Consider the following 21,513-nt stretch of genomic DNA (forward strand, 5'->3'; position numbering starts at 1 on the left):
CAAAACCAAAATGAGATACCACTTCACACCCACTATGATGGATATAATCAAAAAGACAGAAAATAAGTTTTAGCAATGATGTGCAAACCCTCATATACTGTGTGTGGGAATGTAAAATGGTGCAGCTGCTCTGGCAAATAGTCTGGTAGTTCTGCAAAAAGCTAAATCTAGAGTTACCATATGACCCGACAATTCCACTTCATATACCCAAGAGAAATGAAAACTCAAGCCCACACAAAAACTTGCATATTCCTAATAGCGAAAAAGTGGAACTAACCCAAATGTCCATTCACTGATGAATGGATAAATAAAATGTGATACATCCAGAGAATGGAATATTATTTGGAAATTTAAAGGAATGAAACACCAATACATACGACAACATGAACCTTGAAAACATTATGCTAAATAAAAGAAGTCAGTCACAAAGGACAATACATTATATAATTCCGTTCGCACTAAGTACTCAGAATAAGCAATCTATAAAGGTAGAAAGTAAACTAGTGCTTGCCTAGGGCTGTGGGGGATGGGGATGTGACAGTTAACTTTTTGCGTCAACTTGACTGGGTCACGGAGTGTCCAGATATTTATTCTGGGTGTTTCTGTGAGGGTGTTCTTGGATGAGATTACCATTTAAGTCAGTAGACTAAATAGCAGACGGCCCTTCCTAATGAGAGTGGGCCTCATTCAATCAGTTGAAGGCCTGAATAGAACAGAAAGGCTGACCCCCTCCTGAGTGAAAAACAATTCTGCCTTCGGACTCGAACTGAAACGTCTGCTCTTCCTGGGTCTCGAGTGTGCTGGCCTTCAGATGGGAAGACGCCAGCGGCTCTCCTGGTCCTCAGGCCTTCCGACTTACACTGGAACGACACCACCCCCTCCCTGGGCCTCCAACTGGCTCACTCACCCTGCAGACTCTGGGATTTGTCTGCCTCCATAATCATGAGTCAATTCCTTATAATTAACTAATTCACACACACGTCCTATTTGTTCTGTTTCTGTCAAGAACCCTGACTAACACAGGGGAGGGGGGAGGTGATGGCTGAAGGGTTTCTTTTGGAAGTGATGGAAATATTCTAAAATTGATTGTGGTGGTGGCTGGACAACTCTGTGAATATCTTAAAAGCCACTGAATTGTATCGTATGTGAATTCCATCTCAATCAAGCTGTTTTTTAAATACTCTGCTTTTTTCAGGCTTTTGATATTTAATACTTTATTCACTTTTAAAAATAAAGATTAAAGACCTGCATGCCAGATTTCTTTCGGTGTTAGCATTAGCGGCTTTGTATACAAATTTGTTCTGAGGGAAGTGTACGCATAAGCTATTGTAGACATCTTGGTAACGTGTACATAAGCTTTGTTTCCTTTCCTCAGTGTACTCGGTTCGTGATAAATCTCCACCCCGTGTTATCTATTGCTCTCAGTCACTATACAAATCCTCTATTAAAGTGCACGCAGTTTTTTAAATTGCGGGCATTTTATTTCCCTCATCCTCCTCACCCCGAGACGGGGGTCTGGGATGCCCGGTCCACCCCTCCCCAGGACCTGCTTTTCTCCTCGGGGCTCAGTTTCTCCACACTCTTGTTCACGCCTGAGCTTCCAGCCTAGGATGTCGTTCTTGGTTCTCTTCTTCCCAGGCACGGCGCGGCGGGGACAGTGCTGCGGGGGCGCAGCAGTTCGCGTTGTCAGGGTCACGCGCTGGAGCTCGGGGCCCTGGAGGCGGGAAGCAGACAATTCTAGACGGAGCGGGGTCCTCCCCGCGGGCAGCCGCCGGGCCCGGGCCTCCTGCGGGGCCGCGCGCCCAGGCTCATCCCCGCGCCCCGCCCTCTCGACACAGCAACGCCCGCGACAGGGGAGCCAGCGGGTTTGGGACGTTTCTTCTCTTCCAGCTGGCGTGGTGACCCTGCACAGGTGACTGTCCCCGAGCCCCAAGTATGTGTCAGCCGGTGGGCCATCCGGTTCCACAGAAGACAGAGCGGGTGCGGAGGAACGCGGGCTGTCAGCACCAGCCGCTTTGGGGCAGGAAGTACGGCGAGGCCCTTCGAGGGGGGACTTCCGGGGCCGGAGTCACGTGGGCAGGAAAGCGCAGACGCCACCGTCGCCCTTGTGACGCACGCGGAACGTCGGCCGGGATTGGCTGGGGGGGGGGGGGGGGGGGGGGGGCGCGGCGGCGCCGCTCCGCCCGCTGGGCCCGTCCGCTCGGGCTCTTGGCTCCCGCCCTGCTCAGCGGGCCACTCTCGCCTTGGCGTCCCGGGGTCTCCCGCCGCAGCCTCGGTCGTCGTCCGCACGGGCCCGGGGGTGCGCTGCCGCCGCGCGCTCGCGTCTCCCAGCCCCCGCTGCCTCCCGCGCTCCGTCCGGGGAGCCGCGCGCGCAGCCGACTCGGGGGGCGGAACTGCCGCGGGCGGAAGGGAGGCGGCGCGGCGGTGCCTCCGCGCCCTGCGACGCCTTCGGGCAGGCACAGGCAGCTTCCGGAGAGGCTGGTGTCCAGCTGGACGGCTCTGGAGCCTCTAGAACAAGTTTAGTTAGAAACCCACTGAACCTCTGCAAACATCCATCAAAGAGACTGCATTGGAGAGCATAGGAAGTAAAATAAAAGGGGGTCATGGCCTGTAGAGGAAAACCAAAACAGAGAATGAGGAGCTAGGTGTGAGAAACAGCAGAGCCGCGAACAGGGCTCAGAAGACCGTCGGGTCCCACAGGGACGGACAGGGCCGTTCTCTCTGTTAAAGAGCCTCTGGATTGGTTGGCTAATGGTTATCCTGAGGAGGTGGCGAACCTAAATTTGGGCCAGAATTTCCTGAAGTGTTTGGGAGTCTATTTTATTTTTAGGAACACTTCCCTCCAGAAAGAGAAGATATCAATTGTCTGAACAATGGATTAAACATGTTCAAAAACATCTCCATAAAAATGAGAGTCCTTACAACACTGTCAAAATGTGAATGGAGGTCCAGAGGAGAAAAATCTCTTGGGGGGAAAAACACAGCCAAAAGCTCTTCAAAGGAAGTTATCCCATATAAGAAAGAACGGAGAAAAATTAATAAAGACCGTCAAAAAAGATGAAGTTGTACAATGAAAGAATTCCGGAGCAGATTGGTTGTGCAGAATAAATAAAGTAAGGTCGAAGACCTGCTCTGGCATCAGGGACACAGTAGACCCTCAGAAAAAGGAATTGGTAAAGTGACAAAGTTTGAGGTTCCATACCTCTCAGAATAGGCGACATTTCGTGGCGATGAGTCCCCAGTTTACACATCCATCAGGTAACGCTCTGGTTGTTCTGGGCGTGCAATTAGAGTGATTTGGTTGAACGCCGGTACAGCCTGATCAGAGAAGAACAGTGCATATTAGAGAGGAGAAAGAAAATACCAGAACATAAAGTGGAAAAAGAGACCCGCACCATAGCTATCATCTGGCTTATATGACTCCATTGTAAGTATTAACAGCAAACTTAGTTACTACTTACGCTTGGAGAGAACCTAGAATTAGGTTAAGTTTTATCTCACCCCTACAGCCTTGGTCACTGTATCTTCTGAAGTCCTGAATTCTGACGTGGCCAAGGAAGCCTAGTAGTCACGCTAAATATTAGGAAACAAAAGATTATTGTCTCTCGAACCCGTTTCCAGTGCATTATTTTGCTTAATCGTTATGACAGCCCTTTGAGACAGGCTATATTGCTCTCATTTTAGAATTGAGGAATCTATTGCAAAGAAAAGTTGGGTGACCTGTCCAATGTCACACAACTTGGAGGTGGTGAGGACAGGACTGGAGCCTCTGCCCGCCTGACACGCAGTCACGCTGGCATACTTGCTACCTCCTTCTTGGTGGAATGGATCTTCTCACATTAACCCTCCTTTGTCTATGTTGCTGAAGATGTTTTAAGCTCATAATTCAATTCTGATAAACAATAGGGACAAGGCTCTCCTCTTTACAGTTAAAACCATACACCATGTTGGGAAACAGCTGCTTTAATCCAAAAAAAGCTGGCATGGTCTTCTCATTGTTGATGGAATTACAGACCCTGCCTGCCATCCAGGGCTTTCTCTGCATGTAGCCCCCCACTCACTAAGCCACAGTAATCATCAGCTGCATCTGGTGAGTGTTAGTGTTACCGCACAAAGGGCACAATCTGCTCGCCGAGAGACAAAAGCCTGTCGTCAAGTGGCAAGATGCCGGCAGAGAAAGGGCATTTTATTACAGCTTGCTAACAAGAGGGAAGATGGCCGACTAATGTCCAAAAGAACCATCTTAAGGGGGGCACAGTATCTTGAAGCACTTCTATAGGCGAGTGGGTTATAGGGGAGGGGGTTAGGAATGTTGGCCCTCTGGTGTTACAGACTGGGAGTTGCCACACCAGATCTCTCAGTTTTCATCGATGGTGACCATCAGCATAGACTCTCTGTTTGGTGGCCATCATGTTCCTAAGGAACTCAAAAGAACGAAGTTATCGTCTTATCGCAGCTGGGAGGAATATGCACTAGCAGGTGTCATAAAATCTACAGAACAGGTGGATCTCCTGGAGGCTGCAAATCCAGCTGGGTTAGTTAGAGGTCATTCAAAGTTACAACATGGTCTCTTTTCTACAATGTGGCTTCCCTTATGTCAACCTTGTGTTGAGCCAGTTTCATTAGTCAGCAGGGCTGTTGGGTTTCATAAAATGTGAAGTCCAGATCTTTAGGCTGAAAACTATCTCCAGAGACAAGTTCAGCTGACATTGTCACACGGGGCAAGGCTAAATTGAAAAAGTCACAGTTCTTGTCACATAGGAACTGGCTAGACAGACACCTTGTCTCTTGCTAGCTGCCCTCACAGCTGTTACCCAACAGACATAAAACTGCTTCTGGCAGTCCATTCCTCCATTCTTCCATGCCCTCCGCGCTGCCCCAGTCTCTTCTGACCATGAGCAAACATAGGAACCTTCTAATTTGACCATTGAAAGACATTCGAGCCCTGATTATTCGGCCAAAGTTACGCAGGTTTAAACTGAGCCATGCCCTCAGCACAAGCAAACCTAGTAGGTCACAGAAGCGTTAAGAGGGGGAAGGACAGAGGGGAAGATGCAGCAGTTATTTCCACTTGTAATCCTTTTGGGTATTCCCATTTTAAGGGAAAGTTTCTCTCCTAATCAAAGTTTTTGAGGCACAGAGCAAAGAATGAAAACCTACATAAAACAAAATCATCATGAAATTGTAAATGCCTAAAGTTCACGAACTCCCCAACTCTGCATTTTTTTACCTCTATGTGGTGGCCAGATTCAATTTCAATGTCCCTCTCATGGGTTTATGAGCGGCCTTTTCTCTCAATTAATCAGGAGGCCGCAGCTTGAAGGAGACCTGTCCTCTGTGTGGGGCTCCAGATTATGCCACCTGGCTCCCAGTGAGTATTTCTGATGAAATTTTAATCATCAGTTTAATCTGAAGAAATTTTGATCCACCAGTTTCAACAGTTTTTTTCCTTCTTTAGAGTGGAGAAGTGGATAGCCTCCAGCTGTTGGCCTTTGGCCATTGCAGCTTTCAAGCCAACTTGGCACTCCTCCAGGCATGGCCCTGGCCCCTGAGCTAGGGCTGTGCCACAAGAGCTCAGCCATTTCCTCCTGACATGGATTCCTCTGATAGTCAGACTTTGTTCCCAAGCTCCCGACTGGGCTGGCAGAGAGACAGCCAGGTCTGCATCACCACCTGACAGCTCCCTTCGCCCCCACCCCAATTCAGCTTCCTCTGATTTCCTTCCACAACTATTATTCCCCACATACACTCTTGGCCCTCTTCAGTGTCTCTGCATGTGCTTCCAAAGAACCTAACCTGCAATGAGGCTCTTCACCAAAACTGCTTTATTTAGAGATAACCCACCCCCAGAGCACCACGCTTTTCTTCTCAGGGTTCAGTTTTCAAGTCCCTTGTTGGAATTTGTTGGATATGGAATGTGTAAATCTGAAAGCTATAGGATATCTTTGATGGATTTTGGAGAGTTGAAACATTTTCCGCCTCTTAGAAGGTAGGAGCCAGGTAAAGACTTTTTCTTGGCTAATAAATATAGCAATTGCCCAGGTCTGAGACGATAACAGACTAAGCAGAGACTGAGTAGCCAAACTTAAAGTGTTTTTCTGAGCGACGGGGCAGCCCTGGGCATCCTTCCTTCTCCGCAGCCGTTACTCCCGGAGTTCTCACTACTACGTCTCTTTATGCAGGTAGCCTTGTGTATATCCACTTATAAAGGCACACACTCACCAAGGCCAGCTTCCCTGCCTCACTTCCTTGGAAATCTAGACTCAACTTGTACAATAGAACAGTCAGGATGGCCTTAACTGTTTCTTCAGTACATATTCTCTAGAAAAGGAAATGCTTGGAGAAAAGCACTTTTTAAAACATTTGCCAAATTACAACCCAAACAGCTAGTACCAACTTACATTTGCACAAGAATATCTATTTCCCCACACCCTTGTGGGTGTAGCAAGGGTTGTTGGCAATTATCCTTTTTTGTATTTAATTGGACATTGACTTTCGTAATTTTGAAAATTTCTATATTTTACAGGTTTTAAAAACAAAATAGAGCTGAGTTCTAAAATAAAGAAGCAGTTCTTTACGATTTCTGGGCAGAAGCACAATATCAGTGAGCAGCAGGGCCGGGACTAGGGTGAGGCAGGTGAGGCAGAATCCTAGGTGCAAAATTCAAGGTGAAGGTGTGGGCACCAAAAAACTCAGCAGTCAAGATAAACAAAAAATAATGTGTCAACAAATAAGAGGCATAAACTGCAAGAATGCAAAAAGTTTATTTGGGTTCAACATCCGCAAATCAATCGACGCGATAGACCACATCAACAAATTAAGGAATAAACCACATGATCATCTCAATAGATGCAGAGAAAGGATTTGACAAGATCGCACAGCAATTTATGATAAAAACTCTTAACAAAATGGAGACAGAAGGCAATTACCTCAACATAATAAAGGCCATATATGACAAACCCACAGCCAACATGATACTCAATGGGCAAAAACTGAGCGCCATCCATCTGAGAAGAGGAACAAGACAAGGATGCCCTCCATCACCACTCTTATTCAACATAGCACTGGAGGTTTTGGCCAGAGCAATTCGGCAAGAGAAAGGAATAAAAGGAATCCAAATAGGGAGTGAAGAAGTGAAATTCTCACTGTTTGCAGACGACATGATCTTATATATAGAAAACCCCCCAAAAATCCATCAGAAAACTAATAGAAATAATTAACAACTGCAGTAAAGTTCCAGGGTACAGAATCAAATTGCAAAAATCAGCTGCTTTTCTGTACTCCAATAACAAACTTACAGAAAGAGAACTCAAGAATACAATTCCATTTGCAATCACAACTAAAAGAATAAAGTACCCAGGAATAAATTTAACCAAGGAGGTGAAGGACTTATACAATGAAAACTACAAGACGTTACTGAGAGAAATTGATAACGACATAAAGAGATGGAAAGAGATTCCATGCTCATGGATTGTAAGAATAAACATAGTTAAAATGTCTATACTACCCAAAGCAATCTACAGATTCAATGCAATCCCTATCAGAATTCCAATGACATTCTTCACAGAAATAGAGCAAAGAATACTAAAATTCACATGGGGCAACCAAAGACCCTGAATTGCTAAGGCAATCCTGAGAAAAAAGAACAAAGCTGGAGGCATCACAATCTCTGACTTCAAAATGTACTACAAAGCCATAGTGATCAAAATGGCATGGTACTGGTATAAAACAGGCACACAGATCAATGGAGCAGAACTGAAAGCCCAGAAACAAAATCATACATCTACAGACAGTTAATCTTTGACAAAGGTGCCAAGAACATACAATGGAGAAAAGATAGTCTCTTCAATAAGTGGTTTTGGGAAAACTGGACAGCCACTTGCAAAAGAATGAAGATAGACCATTATCTCATGCTATACACAAAAATAAACCCAAAATGGATCAAAGACTTGAAGATATGTCCTGAAACTATAAACCTCCTGGAAGATGTCGGTAGCACACTCTTTGACATTGAATTAAAAAAGATCTTTTCAAATACCATGTCCTCTCAGACATGGGAAACAAAAGAAAAAATAAACAAGTGGGACTTCATCAGACAAAAGAGCTTCTGCAAGGCAAAAGAAACTAGGATCAAAACCAAAAGACAACCCACCAACTGGGAGAAAATATTTGCAAATCATATATCTGACAAGGGGTTAATCTCCATAGTATATAAAGAACTCACACAACTGAACAATAAGAAAGCAAACAATCCGATCAAAAAGTGGGCAGAGGAGATAAACAGACATTTTTCCAAAGAAGATATACAGATGGCCAATAAACACATGAAAAGATGTTCAATATCACTAATCATCAGGGAAATGCAAATCAAAACTACACTAAGATACCACCTTACGCCTGTTCAAATGACTATAATCACTAAGACTAAAAATAATAAATGTTGGAGAGAGTGTAGAGAGAAGGGAACCCACATACACTGCTGGTGGGAATGCAAACTGGTGCAGCCACTATGGAAAACAGTCTGGAGATTCCTCAAAAAACTAAAAATAGAACTATCATACGACCCAGCTATCCCACTACTGGCTATCTACCCAAACAATTTGAAACCAACAATCCAAAGTAGCATATGCACCCCTATGTTCATTGCAGCACTATTCACAATAGCCAAGACATGGAAGTAACCCAAGTGCCCATCGACCAATGATTGGATAAAGAAGATGTGATATACATATACAATGGAATACTACTCAATTGAAAAAAGACAAATTCATCCCATTTGCAATAACATGGAAGGACCTGGAGGGAATTATGCTAAGTTAAATAAGCCAGTCTGTGAAAGACAAACACCAGATGATTTCACTCCTATGTGGAATATAAACAAATACATGGACAAAGAAAACAGCTCAGTGGTTACCAGGGGAAGGGGGTTTGGCGTGGGCACAGGGGATGAAGGGGGCACTTATGTGGTGACAGTCAAGAAATAATGTACAACTGAAATCTCACATTGATGTAAACTATTATGAACTCAATAAAAAAAATTTTTTTTAAGTTTATTTGCGTTCTCAAAAATTGCAATTTGGGGAGCATAGATTCAGGTAGAAACCCAAATAGTGTCCTGATAAGGAATGAAAGTCAGGAGCTTTTACGGCAAAGAAGGGAGGTTGTATTACAAATAATTTTAATTGCAGTTGGAGGCAGAGAACTGGTCTCAGCTAAAGCTTGAATGGCTACTGAGTCCTTGTTACTGAACCAGGTTCGTTTTCGCCCGCTGCCCAGAAAGACAAACACCGAGACGACGAGATTGCAGCAGAGAGAGGGTTTACTCACAAGGCAGCCACGTGAGGAGGCAAGAGCATGAGCCTCAAACTCGCTTCCCTGAAAAGGGGGACTCAGGGACATTTATGGGGTAGGGGCAAGGTGGTCTGAAACGTGGAGAGAGATGATGGGAGGTGAGGAGAGGTGAGGTCGTTGATAATCTGCGCAAGCGCAGTCAGACTCCATGCCTCTTCATAGGACCCATGTTCACAAAATGGCAGCATGAGCATGATCTGAGGCTGGAGTTTTTAGCCTCTTGACGTCAGGTCGCCTATCACACATCGGCGCGGACCGGTTGATGAGTTGGTGGTCTCAACCGGCCTGAAGTGGACAAGAAGTTCTATTTCCTGAAAAACAGCTCACACACCCATTTCCATGGTGACCCAGGCTCCACGGAGATGTTACCTGTAGGAGCCTAGTGAGAGTCAGAGAGCATATTGCCTCAGCAGCACAGGTAACAGTGGGCGGGTTAAACAGCTAAAAGCCATAATCAGTAACTGCAAAAAGGAAAAAACTTTCGTACCTAGATACTTAGTCATCATTGGCTGTTTGCCAGTTTTAGCTTCAGAAAGTCTACAATCCTCAGTCTTTGTGATCAGGATGTCTGTTCTCCTGCTGATGTCTCAGACAATTGCTTGTACAACAACTGCCGTTTTGGTCAGTCCTAAGGTTTGGCCCAGTGCAGGGTTTAAGACAGCAAGGCAGTTTCTCTGGAAAGGCAGGTGTGACTCCATTTTAAAATAGCTCCAACATAGTCAACTTTGGGTAAATGCAGTATTTAAAAAAATAAAAATACAAAATCCATGATGATCAAACTATCAAAATTTTCAATAAGAGGATTGACCCTGCGCAACTGCATGACTGCCTCACTCCAGTCTTTGCCTAGATTCTAACTTTTTAAAATTTTTGCTGAGGAAGATGCACCCTGAGCTAACATCCACTGCCAATCCTCCTCTTTTTGTATGTGAGCTGCTGCCACAGCATGGCCACTGACAGATGAGTCGTGGAGGTCCACACCCGGGAACTGAACCCCAGGCCACTGAAGTGGAGTGCACTGAACTTAACCACTAGGCCAATGGGGCTGGCCCATCCTAGACTCTAACTTTTAAAAGGACCCTTTAACCATAGGTACACAATCTCCTTAATCCTTTCATCAGATTATATCACCACTCTGTAGTTTAAGGGCGCACCCAAATCATAGAATAAAAATCAATTTTTGGTTCCACATCCCAAGAAGAGGGTCCAGGACATGACAGGTGTATCCACACATCTGAGCAGGGGTTTCAAGAGTGTCTCTGGTCTTCCCTTGGGTGTGAGGCATTCCTTCCATTGGGTTCTGGACTCTTGACCTCTGTGGGAAAGCCACTGACTCTTTGTTGGAGGGCTTGGGGGGTGGGGGGGTAGCAGGGGAGGAAGTCTTTGATCGGCCTGAAAGTGAACTGGAACCCCAGCGCTCTAGCTCCTCACTCACTGTCTAGATCTCTGAGAAGCAGTCTGCACACTCCCAGCTCCTGAATTCCTTCCCCCATCGGGGTCCATCCATCCCTGGGCCATCCAAACCAGGAAGGGCTTGACTCCTGTCTCTGGCTGCCTGCAGGTGGAATCGGTAATCCTGTTGTGGGCTGGCTGACTCTCCCCTAGAGGATAGTGATAGAACCTTCTGGTCTCTGCTTCTCTAACAGCCTTGGGGCAGCTGCCTCAGGACTCACAGTTAATCCCAAATGCAGTGAATTCTCACACACGGCCACAAACACAGACATTAACACAACTCCTTTTCTGTTTGACACGTAGAAGTGTTGGTGGTCTCAGCTGCCCCAGAGTAACCAGGGCGGTAGGACAGCTTCACTGAGGGCACCAGACGCTGTCCCTCTTTTCCGCCTTCAAAGACTGGGGCCCATTCTGGATCCTTCCTTCTCTAAACAACATCAGGCCCGTGGGTTTTGCATTTATTAATTAATTGACGCTTCATGTTGTTAGACCAGGATAGTGCTCTTTCTTATTTATAGCTTTTTTATTTAAGAGCTTATTTAATAAAATATTTAATGAAAAGGTTTTATCTTTCTTATTTAATAAAAGGGGAAAAGTCCAAAAGCAGGGACTCCCATGAGGTGGACAATGAGCTGTTTAAAATTATGCTAGGGAAAGAATACTGACTAAAATATACGGGAAACAGAACAAGTGAGGAAATTAACCAAACGTTTCCTACAATATAACCACATCTCAAAAAGGAATTTGAGGAAGGGGAAAGCGAATGTTCTCTTTTGCTCTGGGTGCTGGATACACAGTATTAGCGTTTTGTGAAAATCCGCGGGTAGTTTTCCGCACGCCTGCGATCCGTCAGCTGAAAGTTCCAAGATACACTCGGAATGTGTATGTAGACAGGAAAACTGCGAGAAGAAATACAGCGCATCAGGATATTAGCAGCAGTTCCCTGGAGGGTGGGATTTTCAATGATTCTAACTTTCTTGCAGATACTGCTCAGACTTTCCGCAAAGAGAATGTTTGCTGTCATAGTTTAAAGATAATACAATTGCTGCGTCTTTCCGCCTTGCGTATCAAGCCCGCGGCTCCCCGGCCAGCGGAGTCGCCCTCGCCCCCTTCCTCGCCGGGGAGGGCGCGGGAAGGCCCCGGGGCCAGCGCGGCCCGGCCACCTCTCGGCGCGACCGCCGCCAGCCAGGCCCGGGCCGCCCCTCACGTGCCGCCCGGACGCGGAGGGCCGCCGAGCGTCCCCTGCGGCGCCGCACTCGGGGTCGGAAGCCCCAGGCGCCCGTTTCCCCGAGCCCGGCGGCGGGGCGGCCGCGCCGGCCCCTTTCGGAGGCAGCCGAGCGCCGGCGAGGAGCGCGCCCCGCTCGGGGTCTGCCAGCCGCGGGCCGCGCGCTCAGCGAGGCCTTTAGCGACGCAGAGGCCTTCCGTCTCCGGGACCTCGTGGCGCAATGGTAGCGCGTCTGACTCCAGATCAGAAGGTTGCGTGTTCAAGTCACGTCGGGGTCATAGCCGGCTTTTTTTTCTTATCTTCGTTCCTCCTTCTCCAACCAGAGAGGAGAGTAACGAGCCGAGAAGAACCCGTTAATGAGAAATTTGGCTTTACACAAGATGCTCGGTCCAACACGACATGTTCTGTTCTTTTTCCTTTCATCGACAATATAGGATTCATAAACATGCGACTGCGAGAGGAAGACGGTCCTTCTGGAGACCGACAGGAGGCGCCACGTCGAGCCTCAGAGTGACCCCGAGGGAGCGGGACAGACCCCGCCTGCGTCCATTTTCGGGTCACCCGCCTCCTTCCGCGTCCCCGCCCGGGCGTCTCCGCAAAGCCACGCCCACACCCCCTCCCCTCCTCCAACTCACTTGGGCCCTCCGAACACCACCCGCCTGAAGATTAAATTAGTCTCTGGAGGAGTCCCATGTCCAGGAGGTGGACTGTCCGTTCCTAGAAGGAATGGTGCCTTTTTGCATATGTCTCCTCCTTTCTCTCTGCCCCAGATGTTCCCTCTGGTGGTCATTCTCTCACCATCTAGATTGTTCCCCAGTCTCAGAAGCTCTATGGATTAGCCACAGCCATAAGGCCTGGATATTCACGTCAATATTGTCTGTTAATAGCTAAAAATAAAACAAAACCAAAAAACCTCCGCCTGTCCACCAGCAGAGGAATGTATAGAAAAAGAGCAAGCTTCATAAAAATTTTAAAAACAAAAAAATTTAAACACATACTATATATGCTAGTGGATATATACTTAATAGGTACCCATATTAAAACTATGGATGGGAGTTATATACACCAACTCCAGGATAGTGATTTCCTCTGGAAAATGAGGAGGAAGAAGAGAGACAGCTTTACCTGTTTATTTTTTAAATGAACATCAGCAAAACGTTAATATTTGCTAAATCTGGTTAGAGGGTTCGTGGGACCTAATATTAGGAAACATGACTTTCAGATGAGAATTCACTCTACTTGCAGAGTCCAAAACCTCCACGTCAGGAAATTAATTTATACTCTCCCAGGTTGGTAGGCCCCACAGCATGCTGGCAGAAGTAAAGGTAAATTCTCAGTGAAAGAAATATGCCCTCAACACAGGCCTTCTAGTTTTCCCACCTATAAAATCCCAGTCAAAATGTGCTCATTATATGTTTTAAAAGAAAATAAATTGAGAGAGAAGACCTTATGAGTAAGAACCAGCAAAATCAGATCCACAGACTTCATATTTGGGCATTATCAGAAACAGAATGCCTAATGGATATGCTCAATCTTTTAAAAACAAGAGGGGACTGAAAAATTGACCACAGAACAAGAGACAATAAAAATTGTTACCGCACAAAAATGGAATTCTCCTACCTGGTGCCCATAAACAAGCCAGTTAATTATGGTGTCAGCTTTTGGGAAAAGAGATCAGCTTTATTTTGTGAGACGGATCTTCAGGGAGGCAGGAGGCGTGTGCCCTCAGATCTGTCTCCCCAATTCAGGATTTGGGGCGAAGTGTAAGAGGTTCGGGAGGACAGCCTGGCTCACAGAAATGCTGGTGGGACAGGTTTTGATTGGTGGGCTTTAAGCATTTATGGGAAAGTTCTAAACACTTATGGTAAGGTTCAAACATTAATGGTAAAGTTTTAAACATTTATGGTAAGGTTCTAAACATTTATGATGAGGTTCTAAACTTTTGTGATAAGATTTTAAACATTTTGGTAAGGTGGGGAAGGAATTTCAACACTGGCTCTTCCTGAATGACGGATCCCTCACTTCTGATAGGAGTCTGACTTTTAGGTTCTGGCCATGTCCCAGTCCTTTGGTTCCCAGGGGAGGAGAATCCTTGGTTCCACAGTCCTTTCAGGTCAAGATTTCTTCTTTTGCACATGCTCTGGCTATGTGACTCTGCAAATTTTCTGAAAGATAATTTCTTAATCACTCTGTTGATAATGGATGGGGTCTGTTGAACTGGTCCTGGAGAGCCCAAAGTTACAAATTTCCCCTTTTTGTTGTTAATGCTTCAATCTTGAGGGATATAGGGCAATGACTGCTCTGGCTTCTTCTTGCTAATAAGGGGTGTAGGTTTTTCCATCTCATTGAACCAGTCTTTTAGTAAGATGGTGATGCAGGTGGGCTCCCAAAGTTAAGCCTATATGGTGTAAGAAAGTAACCAGGTACTTAATAAGAAGCATTTCTAAAGACACAAAAAGAAAAACAAGGTTAATGGTTGGAGCAAATTATAAACCAGTTTCTGAGTCCAGGGGGCAGCCAGTCAAAAATATTTCTAGGTGTCAGGGTCAAAGCATCTTTTTCAGTTTATGGTGATGTCATTGGGTGTTCAGGTGTCTTTCTGAGTGGCTTACACAGCAACAGACATGAATCTCTCTTAAGTTTATATCAACTTGTCCCGCTTCAGTTTGCAGGGCTTCAGGGAAAAGGGTGGTTTCGGTTCTCAATGATTCCAAATGAAAATGATGGGAAAAAATGAAAATGTTAGTTTGGACACTTGTAATCAGTTATTTCAGGATCCATCCCAGTTTACAGATAGAAAACAAAACCTCAAAGACAATTATCACAACTAGACTCTAATATCCTTGAATGTGTACTATAGTTTCTATTGAAACATAATTTTTCTCTCTAAAACCACCCTCATTTTTACCAAAGATAGCCAGGTTAGGACTAATTGGTTGGCAAAATAAGTCCAGTTTCAATAGAGTTGGCCCAGTTATTTACATAAGTACAGCAAGAATAGCAATAGATCATATAGGCTCTTTTAAATCTGCTTTGCTGGAACTTTTCATAAGGAATCACAGATTGAACTTTAAAGGTCTCTTGAGGCCAGGAAAACCAAGCCAAGGACTTGTCATCAGACTCTGCCTGCAATACGTATAGATTTTGGTGAAATCCTCTCCTCTCTTGTGGTTCTCCCAAATAGCCTGAGGCTCTTTGCACCTGCCAGGGAAGTGACCTTCTTCACTCACCTGGTAAGATTGATGGGAACCATAAGCAAGGTACCAGGCCAATATTTCCAAGTGGCTTTATTCCATGAAGTTTATCTTTATTCCTCAAAAGCTGTTTAGTCATATCTGAGTCTATGAATGTCTGTCTCAAATACAACATTCCCTTCAAAGCCTTGGTAATATAATCAATGTTTCCTGTTGTGTCCTGCTATAAGGAGACCAGGTTCTTACTGAACTTATGCAGATAACTATATTGCCATAAAATAAGAATGCTAACCCACCAAGAGTTTCCAAATTCTGGAGGGATCAAGTAGGGAGAAAAACATAAAAGTTTCAATTCTGCTTACAAAGGTATAACTTACTAAATTGCTATAAGTTATATAAGAGAAAAAGGGTTCCTTAAATCTGGAAAAAACAAAACATTAAAAATCAACATTATCTCAATGAAAAGTCATAAAAATTATAGTCATCCTCATCAATTCTTTCAGTCTTATATAATTGGTTCTTGATCTTAATCTTCTGTTAGCAGTTTTATGAGGCCACCAGTTTCTCTGTTAGAGTTGTGTAATTTCTTACCCAGCTCAGTCTTATAATTGGAAAGTTTATCAGAAACCTACATTCTAGAGCAAGGATCAGAGTCCTTTCCATGTATCTCTCTGAAGATGAGATCTGCAAAAACAGAGTAAAACAACAACTATCTGCAAGTGACAAAAGACTCAAAAAGAGCAATTCACAAGAAACTTGGCTATTTGCGACATACAACACTTCAAGATAATAACTAGAATCATGGCTGACAACCAGGACATATCATGATTTTAGGAATGTTACATAATTTTTAAAGACACTTATATTAATAACATCCACTCATGCAATGTAACCTAAGGAGGTTTATCTTCACTTATTTTATGATGTTTCCCAATAATTTAACCTACCAAATATGCCTAATTACTTTAGTGTCTTCCTCTACATGGGAAGGCAGAAAATATTTCTTTGAGAAGTGCCAGGGGCCCTCTGAAAAATCTCAAAGAAAAAAAAATTGGGGGGGGCGTCAAAAGAAAGACTGCATTTAGGATTTGAATTCTTGTGGAAGCTTGTCAAAAATATCAAAAGGTTTTAAAATACTTGGTCAAATAGAAACAATGCTCACTGTGACACAATGCTTGGTTATCCATTTAACCAAAGTGAGACTCCCTCAAAAGTAAAGAAAAACTTTTCTAATCTCTTTATCAAGAGCAGACCAAAAGTTCAAGAAAATTATCCCTTTTAAGAGAGAGAAAACCAAATTCTAATTTTTCACCAGCTTACTTTTGATATTAAAACTTATTCACTTAATTAAACTCATTTTAATCTTAGCCAACTTGACGGTGCACAAAATTCTTTCCTCAGAGTTTCTCTTCCACAAACCTTCTGTAACTTTCCTTTTACAGCCAGAGTTTGTCCCAAGCCTTCTTTCTTCCCTTCTAGTACTTTAGGACAAATTTGTCTTTCTTAATAAAACAAAAACATTTCCATTATCTATACTTTCTTTACTGAAAACATACATCTTACTTTCCTTGAATACAAAGATGTTTCCCTTATTAATTTTTAGTAGCTTTAATTACATATATTAGTTAAAATTCTTAACCCTTACAGACCTTAATTTTTAGCAAAAACTAAGAAGTAAGCATTCTAAACTGTCTTTTACATTAGCATTTTGTGGCTTGGCAAATTTATAAACACTTTTTATGATTTTTAGAAACAGCCTACTTCATAGTACAATCTTTTAATAAAATATGAGACACGTTTACTAATAGACCCAAACATCTTTTAGTTTCTCTGTAATAAGTAGCCAAAAGTAGATAAACTTAGACATGTTTAGCAATAATATTTCAGTATTTTATCTTATTCGAAAATGACCTAGATATTCAGTGAATTTTTTATCATTTAATTTCACTCAGCAAAACTTCAGAGTTTTAAGTTACCGAAGAGATTTTGGAGGATATCTTAAATACACATGCCATAACACATAATTATTGTTAAAAAGCTCACCCAATGCTTTTATCTTTGTCACATCTGATTAATTTTCTTGCTCCCAACAATTATTTAGATTGCCTACAAAACTTCATGAGACTTTAGCCAAGATGGAGTTTCTGGGCCATATTTGTTTTATCCGTTTCTAATGTCCCAATATCTAGGAGCATCCTGAGAGGAACAGAGGAGGCTTTGGGATTGGCAGATGGACAAGTGAACTTTGAACCACATTCTAGAACCACTCCTCCAGCCCTGCAGGGATTTACAAGACAAAGATGGTTGTTTCCAGTTCCCCAAAGAACTGGATTACAGTCTGAATGATAAAAGAGGTTGACCCACACTTTCAGCTACATTTTTCCAATTGCTTCTTTGTATCAGGGAGATTTTTAACTCAAGAGGTAAATCAGAAGACTTTTATGTTCTGGGGCTGGCCTGGTGGTGCAGCAGTTAAATTTGCACATTCCACTTCTCAGCAGCCCAGGGTTTGCCGGTTCGGATCCCGGGTGCGGACATGGCACTGCGTGGCATGCCATGCTGTGGTAGGGGTCCCACATATAAAGTAGAGGAAGATGGGCACGAATGTTAGTTCACAGCCAGGCTTCCTCACCAAAAAAGAGGAGGACTGGCAGTAGCTAGCTCAGGGCTAATCTCCATCAAAAAAAAAAAAAAAGACTTTTATGTTCTAAAACTTCAGGACAATGTATCACACCTTTAAAAAGTTTACACAAGGCGTTTAATAAAGGCCCTCTTTCCAAGTGCACAATTCAACTCTAGACCAATTTACCCTGTGTGGGGTAGAGCTTTCATTAGCATCCATAAAACCATGAGGGGAAGCTGAGACCTCAATTTTGATTAAGATTGTAAGACTAGTCATTACTAGAGTTCTCCAAAAATTTTTACAATTTAGAACTTTTTCCAGTTTAGGATCCATTGTCTGGTCAGTGATGAGTAGGGATATAGTAGTGACTCAAACCAATAAGCCTTTTATGTCTTAACCATGGACACAAGAATTGTCCCCAAAAGAGAGAGCAAAAGAAGCAACCCTCACAAGATCCAGAAAGTTCACTCTCAAAAATAGTCCAAGAAAGCAAAGGCCTTTTTGCACAGGGGATAGTGCAGTAACAAGCAATGAAGGTTGAGACAACAAAGGCCCTGATGGACTCAGACCCCTTCTGACAAACTCCCCTGAGAGCTGATACAGCCGGACAAAGAGAGTACATCTCGGAACCTCAGTCTATTTGGCCACCAAGATGCATGCTAGCACGTGCATCCTCTGGATGGTGGAGACTAAAGAGGTCACAAAGCCACGTTCTCAAGACATAGAACAAGACAAAAGAAGAAACCTTATCTTATATGCACATTGACACCTTTAGCTAAGCCTTGAGTCTCTTGGAGCCAAACTAATACTTAGGGGGGTGGTGCCGCGGGGTTGGGGATTGTGTGTGTTTTACAGAGCACTTTGTTGCATCGAAATTTTCTTGAAGCTGACAGGGGACCTGTGTCATTTTACCGTGTTCTGTGACCAACTTGCCCCATCACAGGAGTCTTCTTCAGGTGGCAAGTGCCCTAACGGCTGTTAACTGCTCTACTCGTGCCCACCAATATTATGCCTTTTTGGCTTCCAAGATGCCCCTTAGCAACAACTTTCACCCCAGTTGTATATTAACCCACAGCAATGTTTACTGTGGGACTGGCACAGACAAGAGATTTATAGAGATGCCTGCATCTTGCCCTATGGTTTTTCCTTTTTATGACAAATGACACAAAAGATAGAGACAAGGGAAAATAGTGACCATCTCTGGGGAGAAAGGGATCAATAAACCAATGAGTACTCAAACCAAATTTCAGAGTCACTGAATGATTCATTGTCTGGCCATTTTCTCCAGAGTCTAAATAATATTGTGGCCATGTGGTGTAAAAGAATATCACCTTTTCCTGTTTCATGGGATCACAGCTAAAAGTTGCCCAATTTGGGAGAATGCAGCTTAGGGGTTCAAATTAGCATTTCCGATTGTTTCAGAATTTAGACATGGCAGACCAAAAGTATATTTATGCTGCAGCTAGAACGAGACCTCAAAAATATCGGGCATCCAGGAAACCAAGACCCTCACAATGAAGGCCAAAGCAAGGCTTCCTTCGAATGGCCAATGTAATTCCCCCGAGGTTGATGGTGGTTTGGTAGGACCCTTAGCCACAAAAGGGAGTGCAACCCACAGTCCTGTGCAACTATCTCTGACTGCAAAATGGGGTGCAAGGACACATTTGCCCAACCGTATTTTGGTACCTCTCACCTGGAGATTATTAAGCCAAGCCCTCAGGACATTAAACAAGCTCGGTAAGATTCTGCAGTTCTTTGTAAACATTTACAGTTTCTGGAAGCTTTAGGTTTTGAACAATCATGCTAAAGGTGGAGCCCTTGATTCTTTAAAGATTTCTTTGTTTCTCGGTTCAAAAGCTCAAAAGGAGCCCAAAGTGGACCCTGTAATTTTATATTATCCCAGCTTATCTCACCAGCTGTTTACAGTTATCCCCATATTAAGGGGCTTTTCACAAGGTGGCCACAATAAACAAGGTAATTTCTAAAGAGAGTTTGTTATGGTCGCTGAGAAACCCCAAACAGCCAATTTTAACAAATAAAACAGTCAAACGTAGACAAACATGAACAGACACAGAAATCTAATACTCTGGGAGTCTACTCCAGAACCCAGGACTCTAACCCGACACTTTGAGAGCCCCAGTGGCTGTGACCCTTTAATATTGTCTCCCTCGAACCCACAGTTCTAGCCTTGGGACTTTAACCTGGCAAAAATCTCCCCAGTGGACGCTCTAACCCACAATTCTGACAACACTATTAGACAATTTAGGCACAGGTGCATTTTATTGAGGTCACTCACCCAAAAGACATCTGATCCTGGAGCTGTTTCTTCTCCCAAAAGATAAAAGAGTGCTGAGGGGGCCTGGGGCACCAGGGTGGGAAATGGGAATCTAATCAGTCAAGTCTCCAGACAAAACTGTCTGGGCGGCCACTTAGGCTCAGCAAAAAGACCCTGCACCCTGCTGGGGCTTCCAGAGCCTCGGATGGGCAGTCACAGGACCTGGTCCCTTCATGGTCCCCAAAAGTGTTACCACACAAAAATGAGGTTCTCCTGTCCGATGCGCATAAACAAGCCATTGATTATGGCATCAGCTTTGGGGAAAAGAGATCAGCTTTATTCTATGGGACTGATCTGCAGGGAGACAGGGAGCGTGTGCCCTCACATCTGTCTCCTGACTCAGGATTTAGGATGAAATATAAGAGGTTTGGGAGAACAGGTTGGCAAATGGAAATGCTGGTGGGACAGGTTTTGACTGGTGGGCTTCAAGCATTTATGATGAGGTTCTAAACTTTTATGATGAGGTTCTAAACTTTTATGATGAGGTTCTAAACATTTATGATGAGGTTCTAAACATTCATGATGAGGTTCTAAACTTTTATGATGAGGTTCTAGACATTTATGATGAGGTTCTAAATATTCATGATGAGGTTCTAAACTTTTATGGTAAGACGGGGAAGGAAGTTTAACACTGAATTTTCCTGAATGACAGACCCTTCACTTCTGATAAGAGCCCAACTTTTAAGTTCTGGTCATGTCTCAGTCCTTTGGTTCTGAGGTCATTTCCGGTCAAGATTTCTTCTTCTGTACATGCTCTGGCTATGTGACTTTGCAAATTTCCTGAAAGACAATTTCTTGATCACTCTATTGATAAGACATGAGGTCTGTAGAACTGGTTCCAGAGGGCCTGTGGTTACAAAATGACCAAGTATGTTTTAAATAACTAAAAAAAATTACTGGAAATGAAAGAATCAATGTTTGAAATCAGAAACAAAGAGGATATTAAACAGCACAGAGTTAGAAAATTACTGAAATGAAATATTTTCATTTCAAATATGAGTAGGTTCAATAGGTTCAAAATATGTCCACAAATGCTTGACACTCCTTCCTCTTGAGTGTTGGCTATACTTAATGCCTTGCGTCTAACAAATAGAAAAAAACAGAAGTTGTGGTTGTGACTTTGGAGACCAGGTCGTAAAAGGAACTGTGGTTTCTTGTTTCTCTCTCTGTGAATCAGTGTAACCACAAGACCAAGATCAGAATTTGCCTGCCCAAAATATGCCTCTTTAACATAGGGCTATTTTGAGCTGATGATTATCAGAAAACAGCAGACACAGGAAAAGCTCTGAAAACCTGATAGAAGCTACTCTTTTATAGGGGAAATTTACATTTA

At 43.8% G+C, this 21,513-nt stretch overlaps 1 non-coding gene across 1 annotated transcript; it reads left to right on the plus strand.

Moving 5' to 3' along the window:
- The first annotated feature begins 12,234 nt into the window (after window positions 1-12,234).
- TRNAW-CCA (transfer RNA tryptophan (anticodon CCA)) lies at window positions 12,235-12,306 on the plus strand. Its single transcript has one exon. It is a non-coding gene; the product is annotated as a tRNA-Trp (tRNA).
- Window positions 12,307-21,513: the final 9,207 nt, after the last annotated feature.

The sequence above is a fragment of the Equus quagga genome, chromosome 11, assembly GCF_021613505.1.
Source record: "Equus quagga isolate Etosha38 chromosome 11, UCLA_HA_Equagga_1.0, whole genome shotgun sequence".
NCBI classification, from domain to species: domain Eukaryota; kingdom Metazoa; phylum Chordata; class Mammalia; order Perissodactyla; family Equidae; genus Equus; species Equus quagga.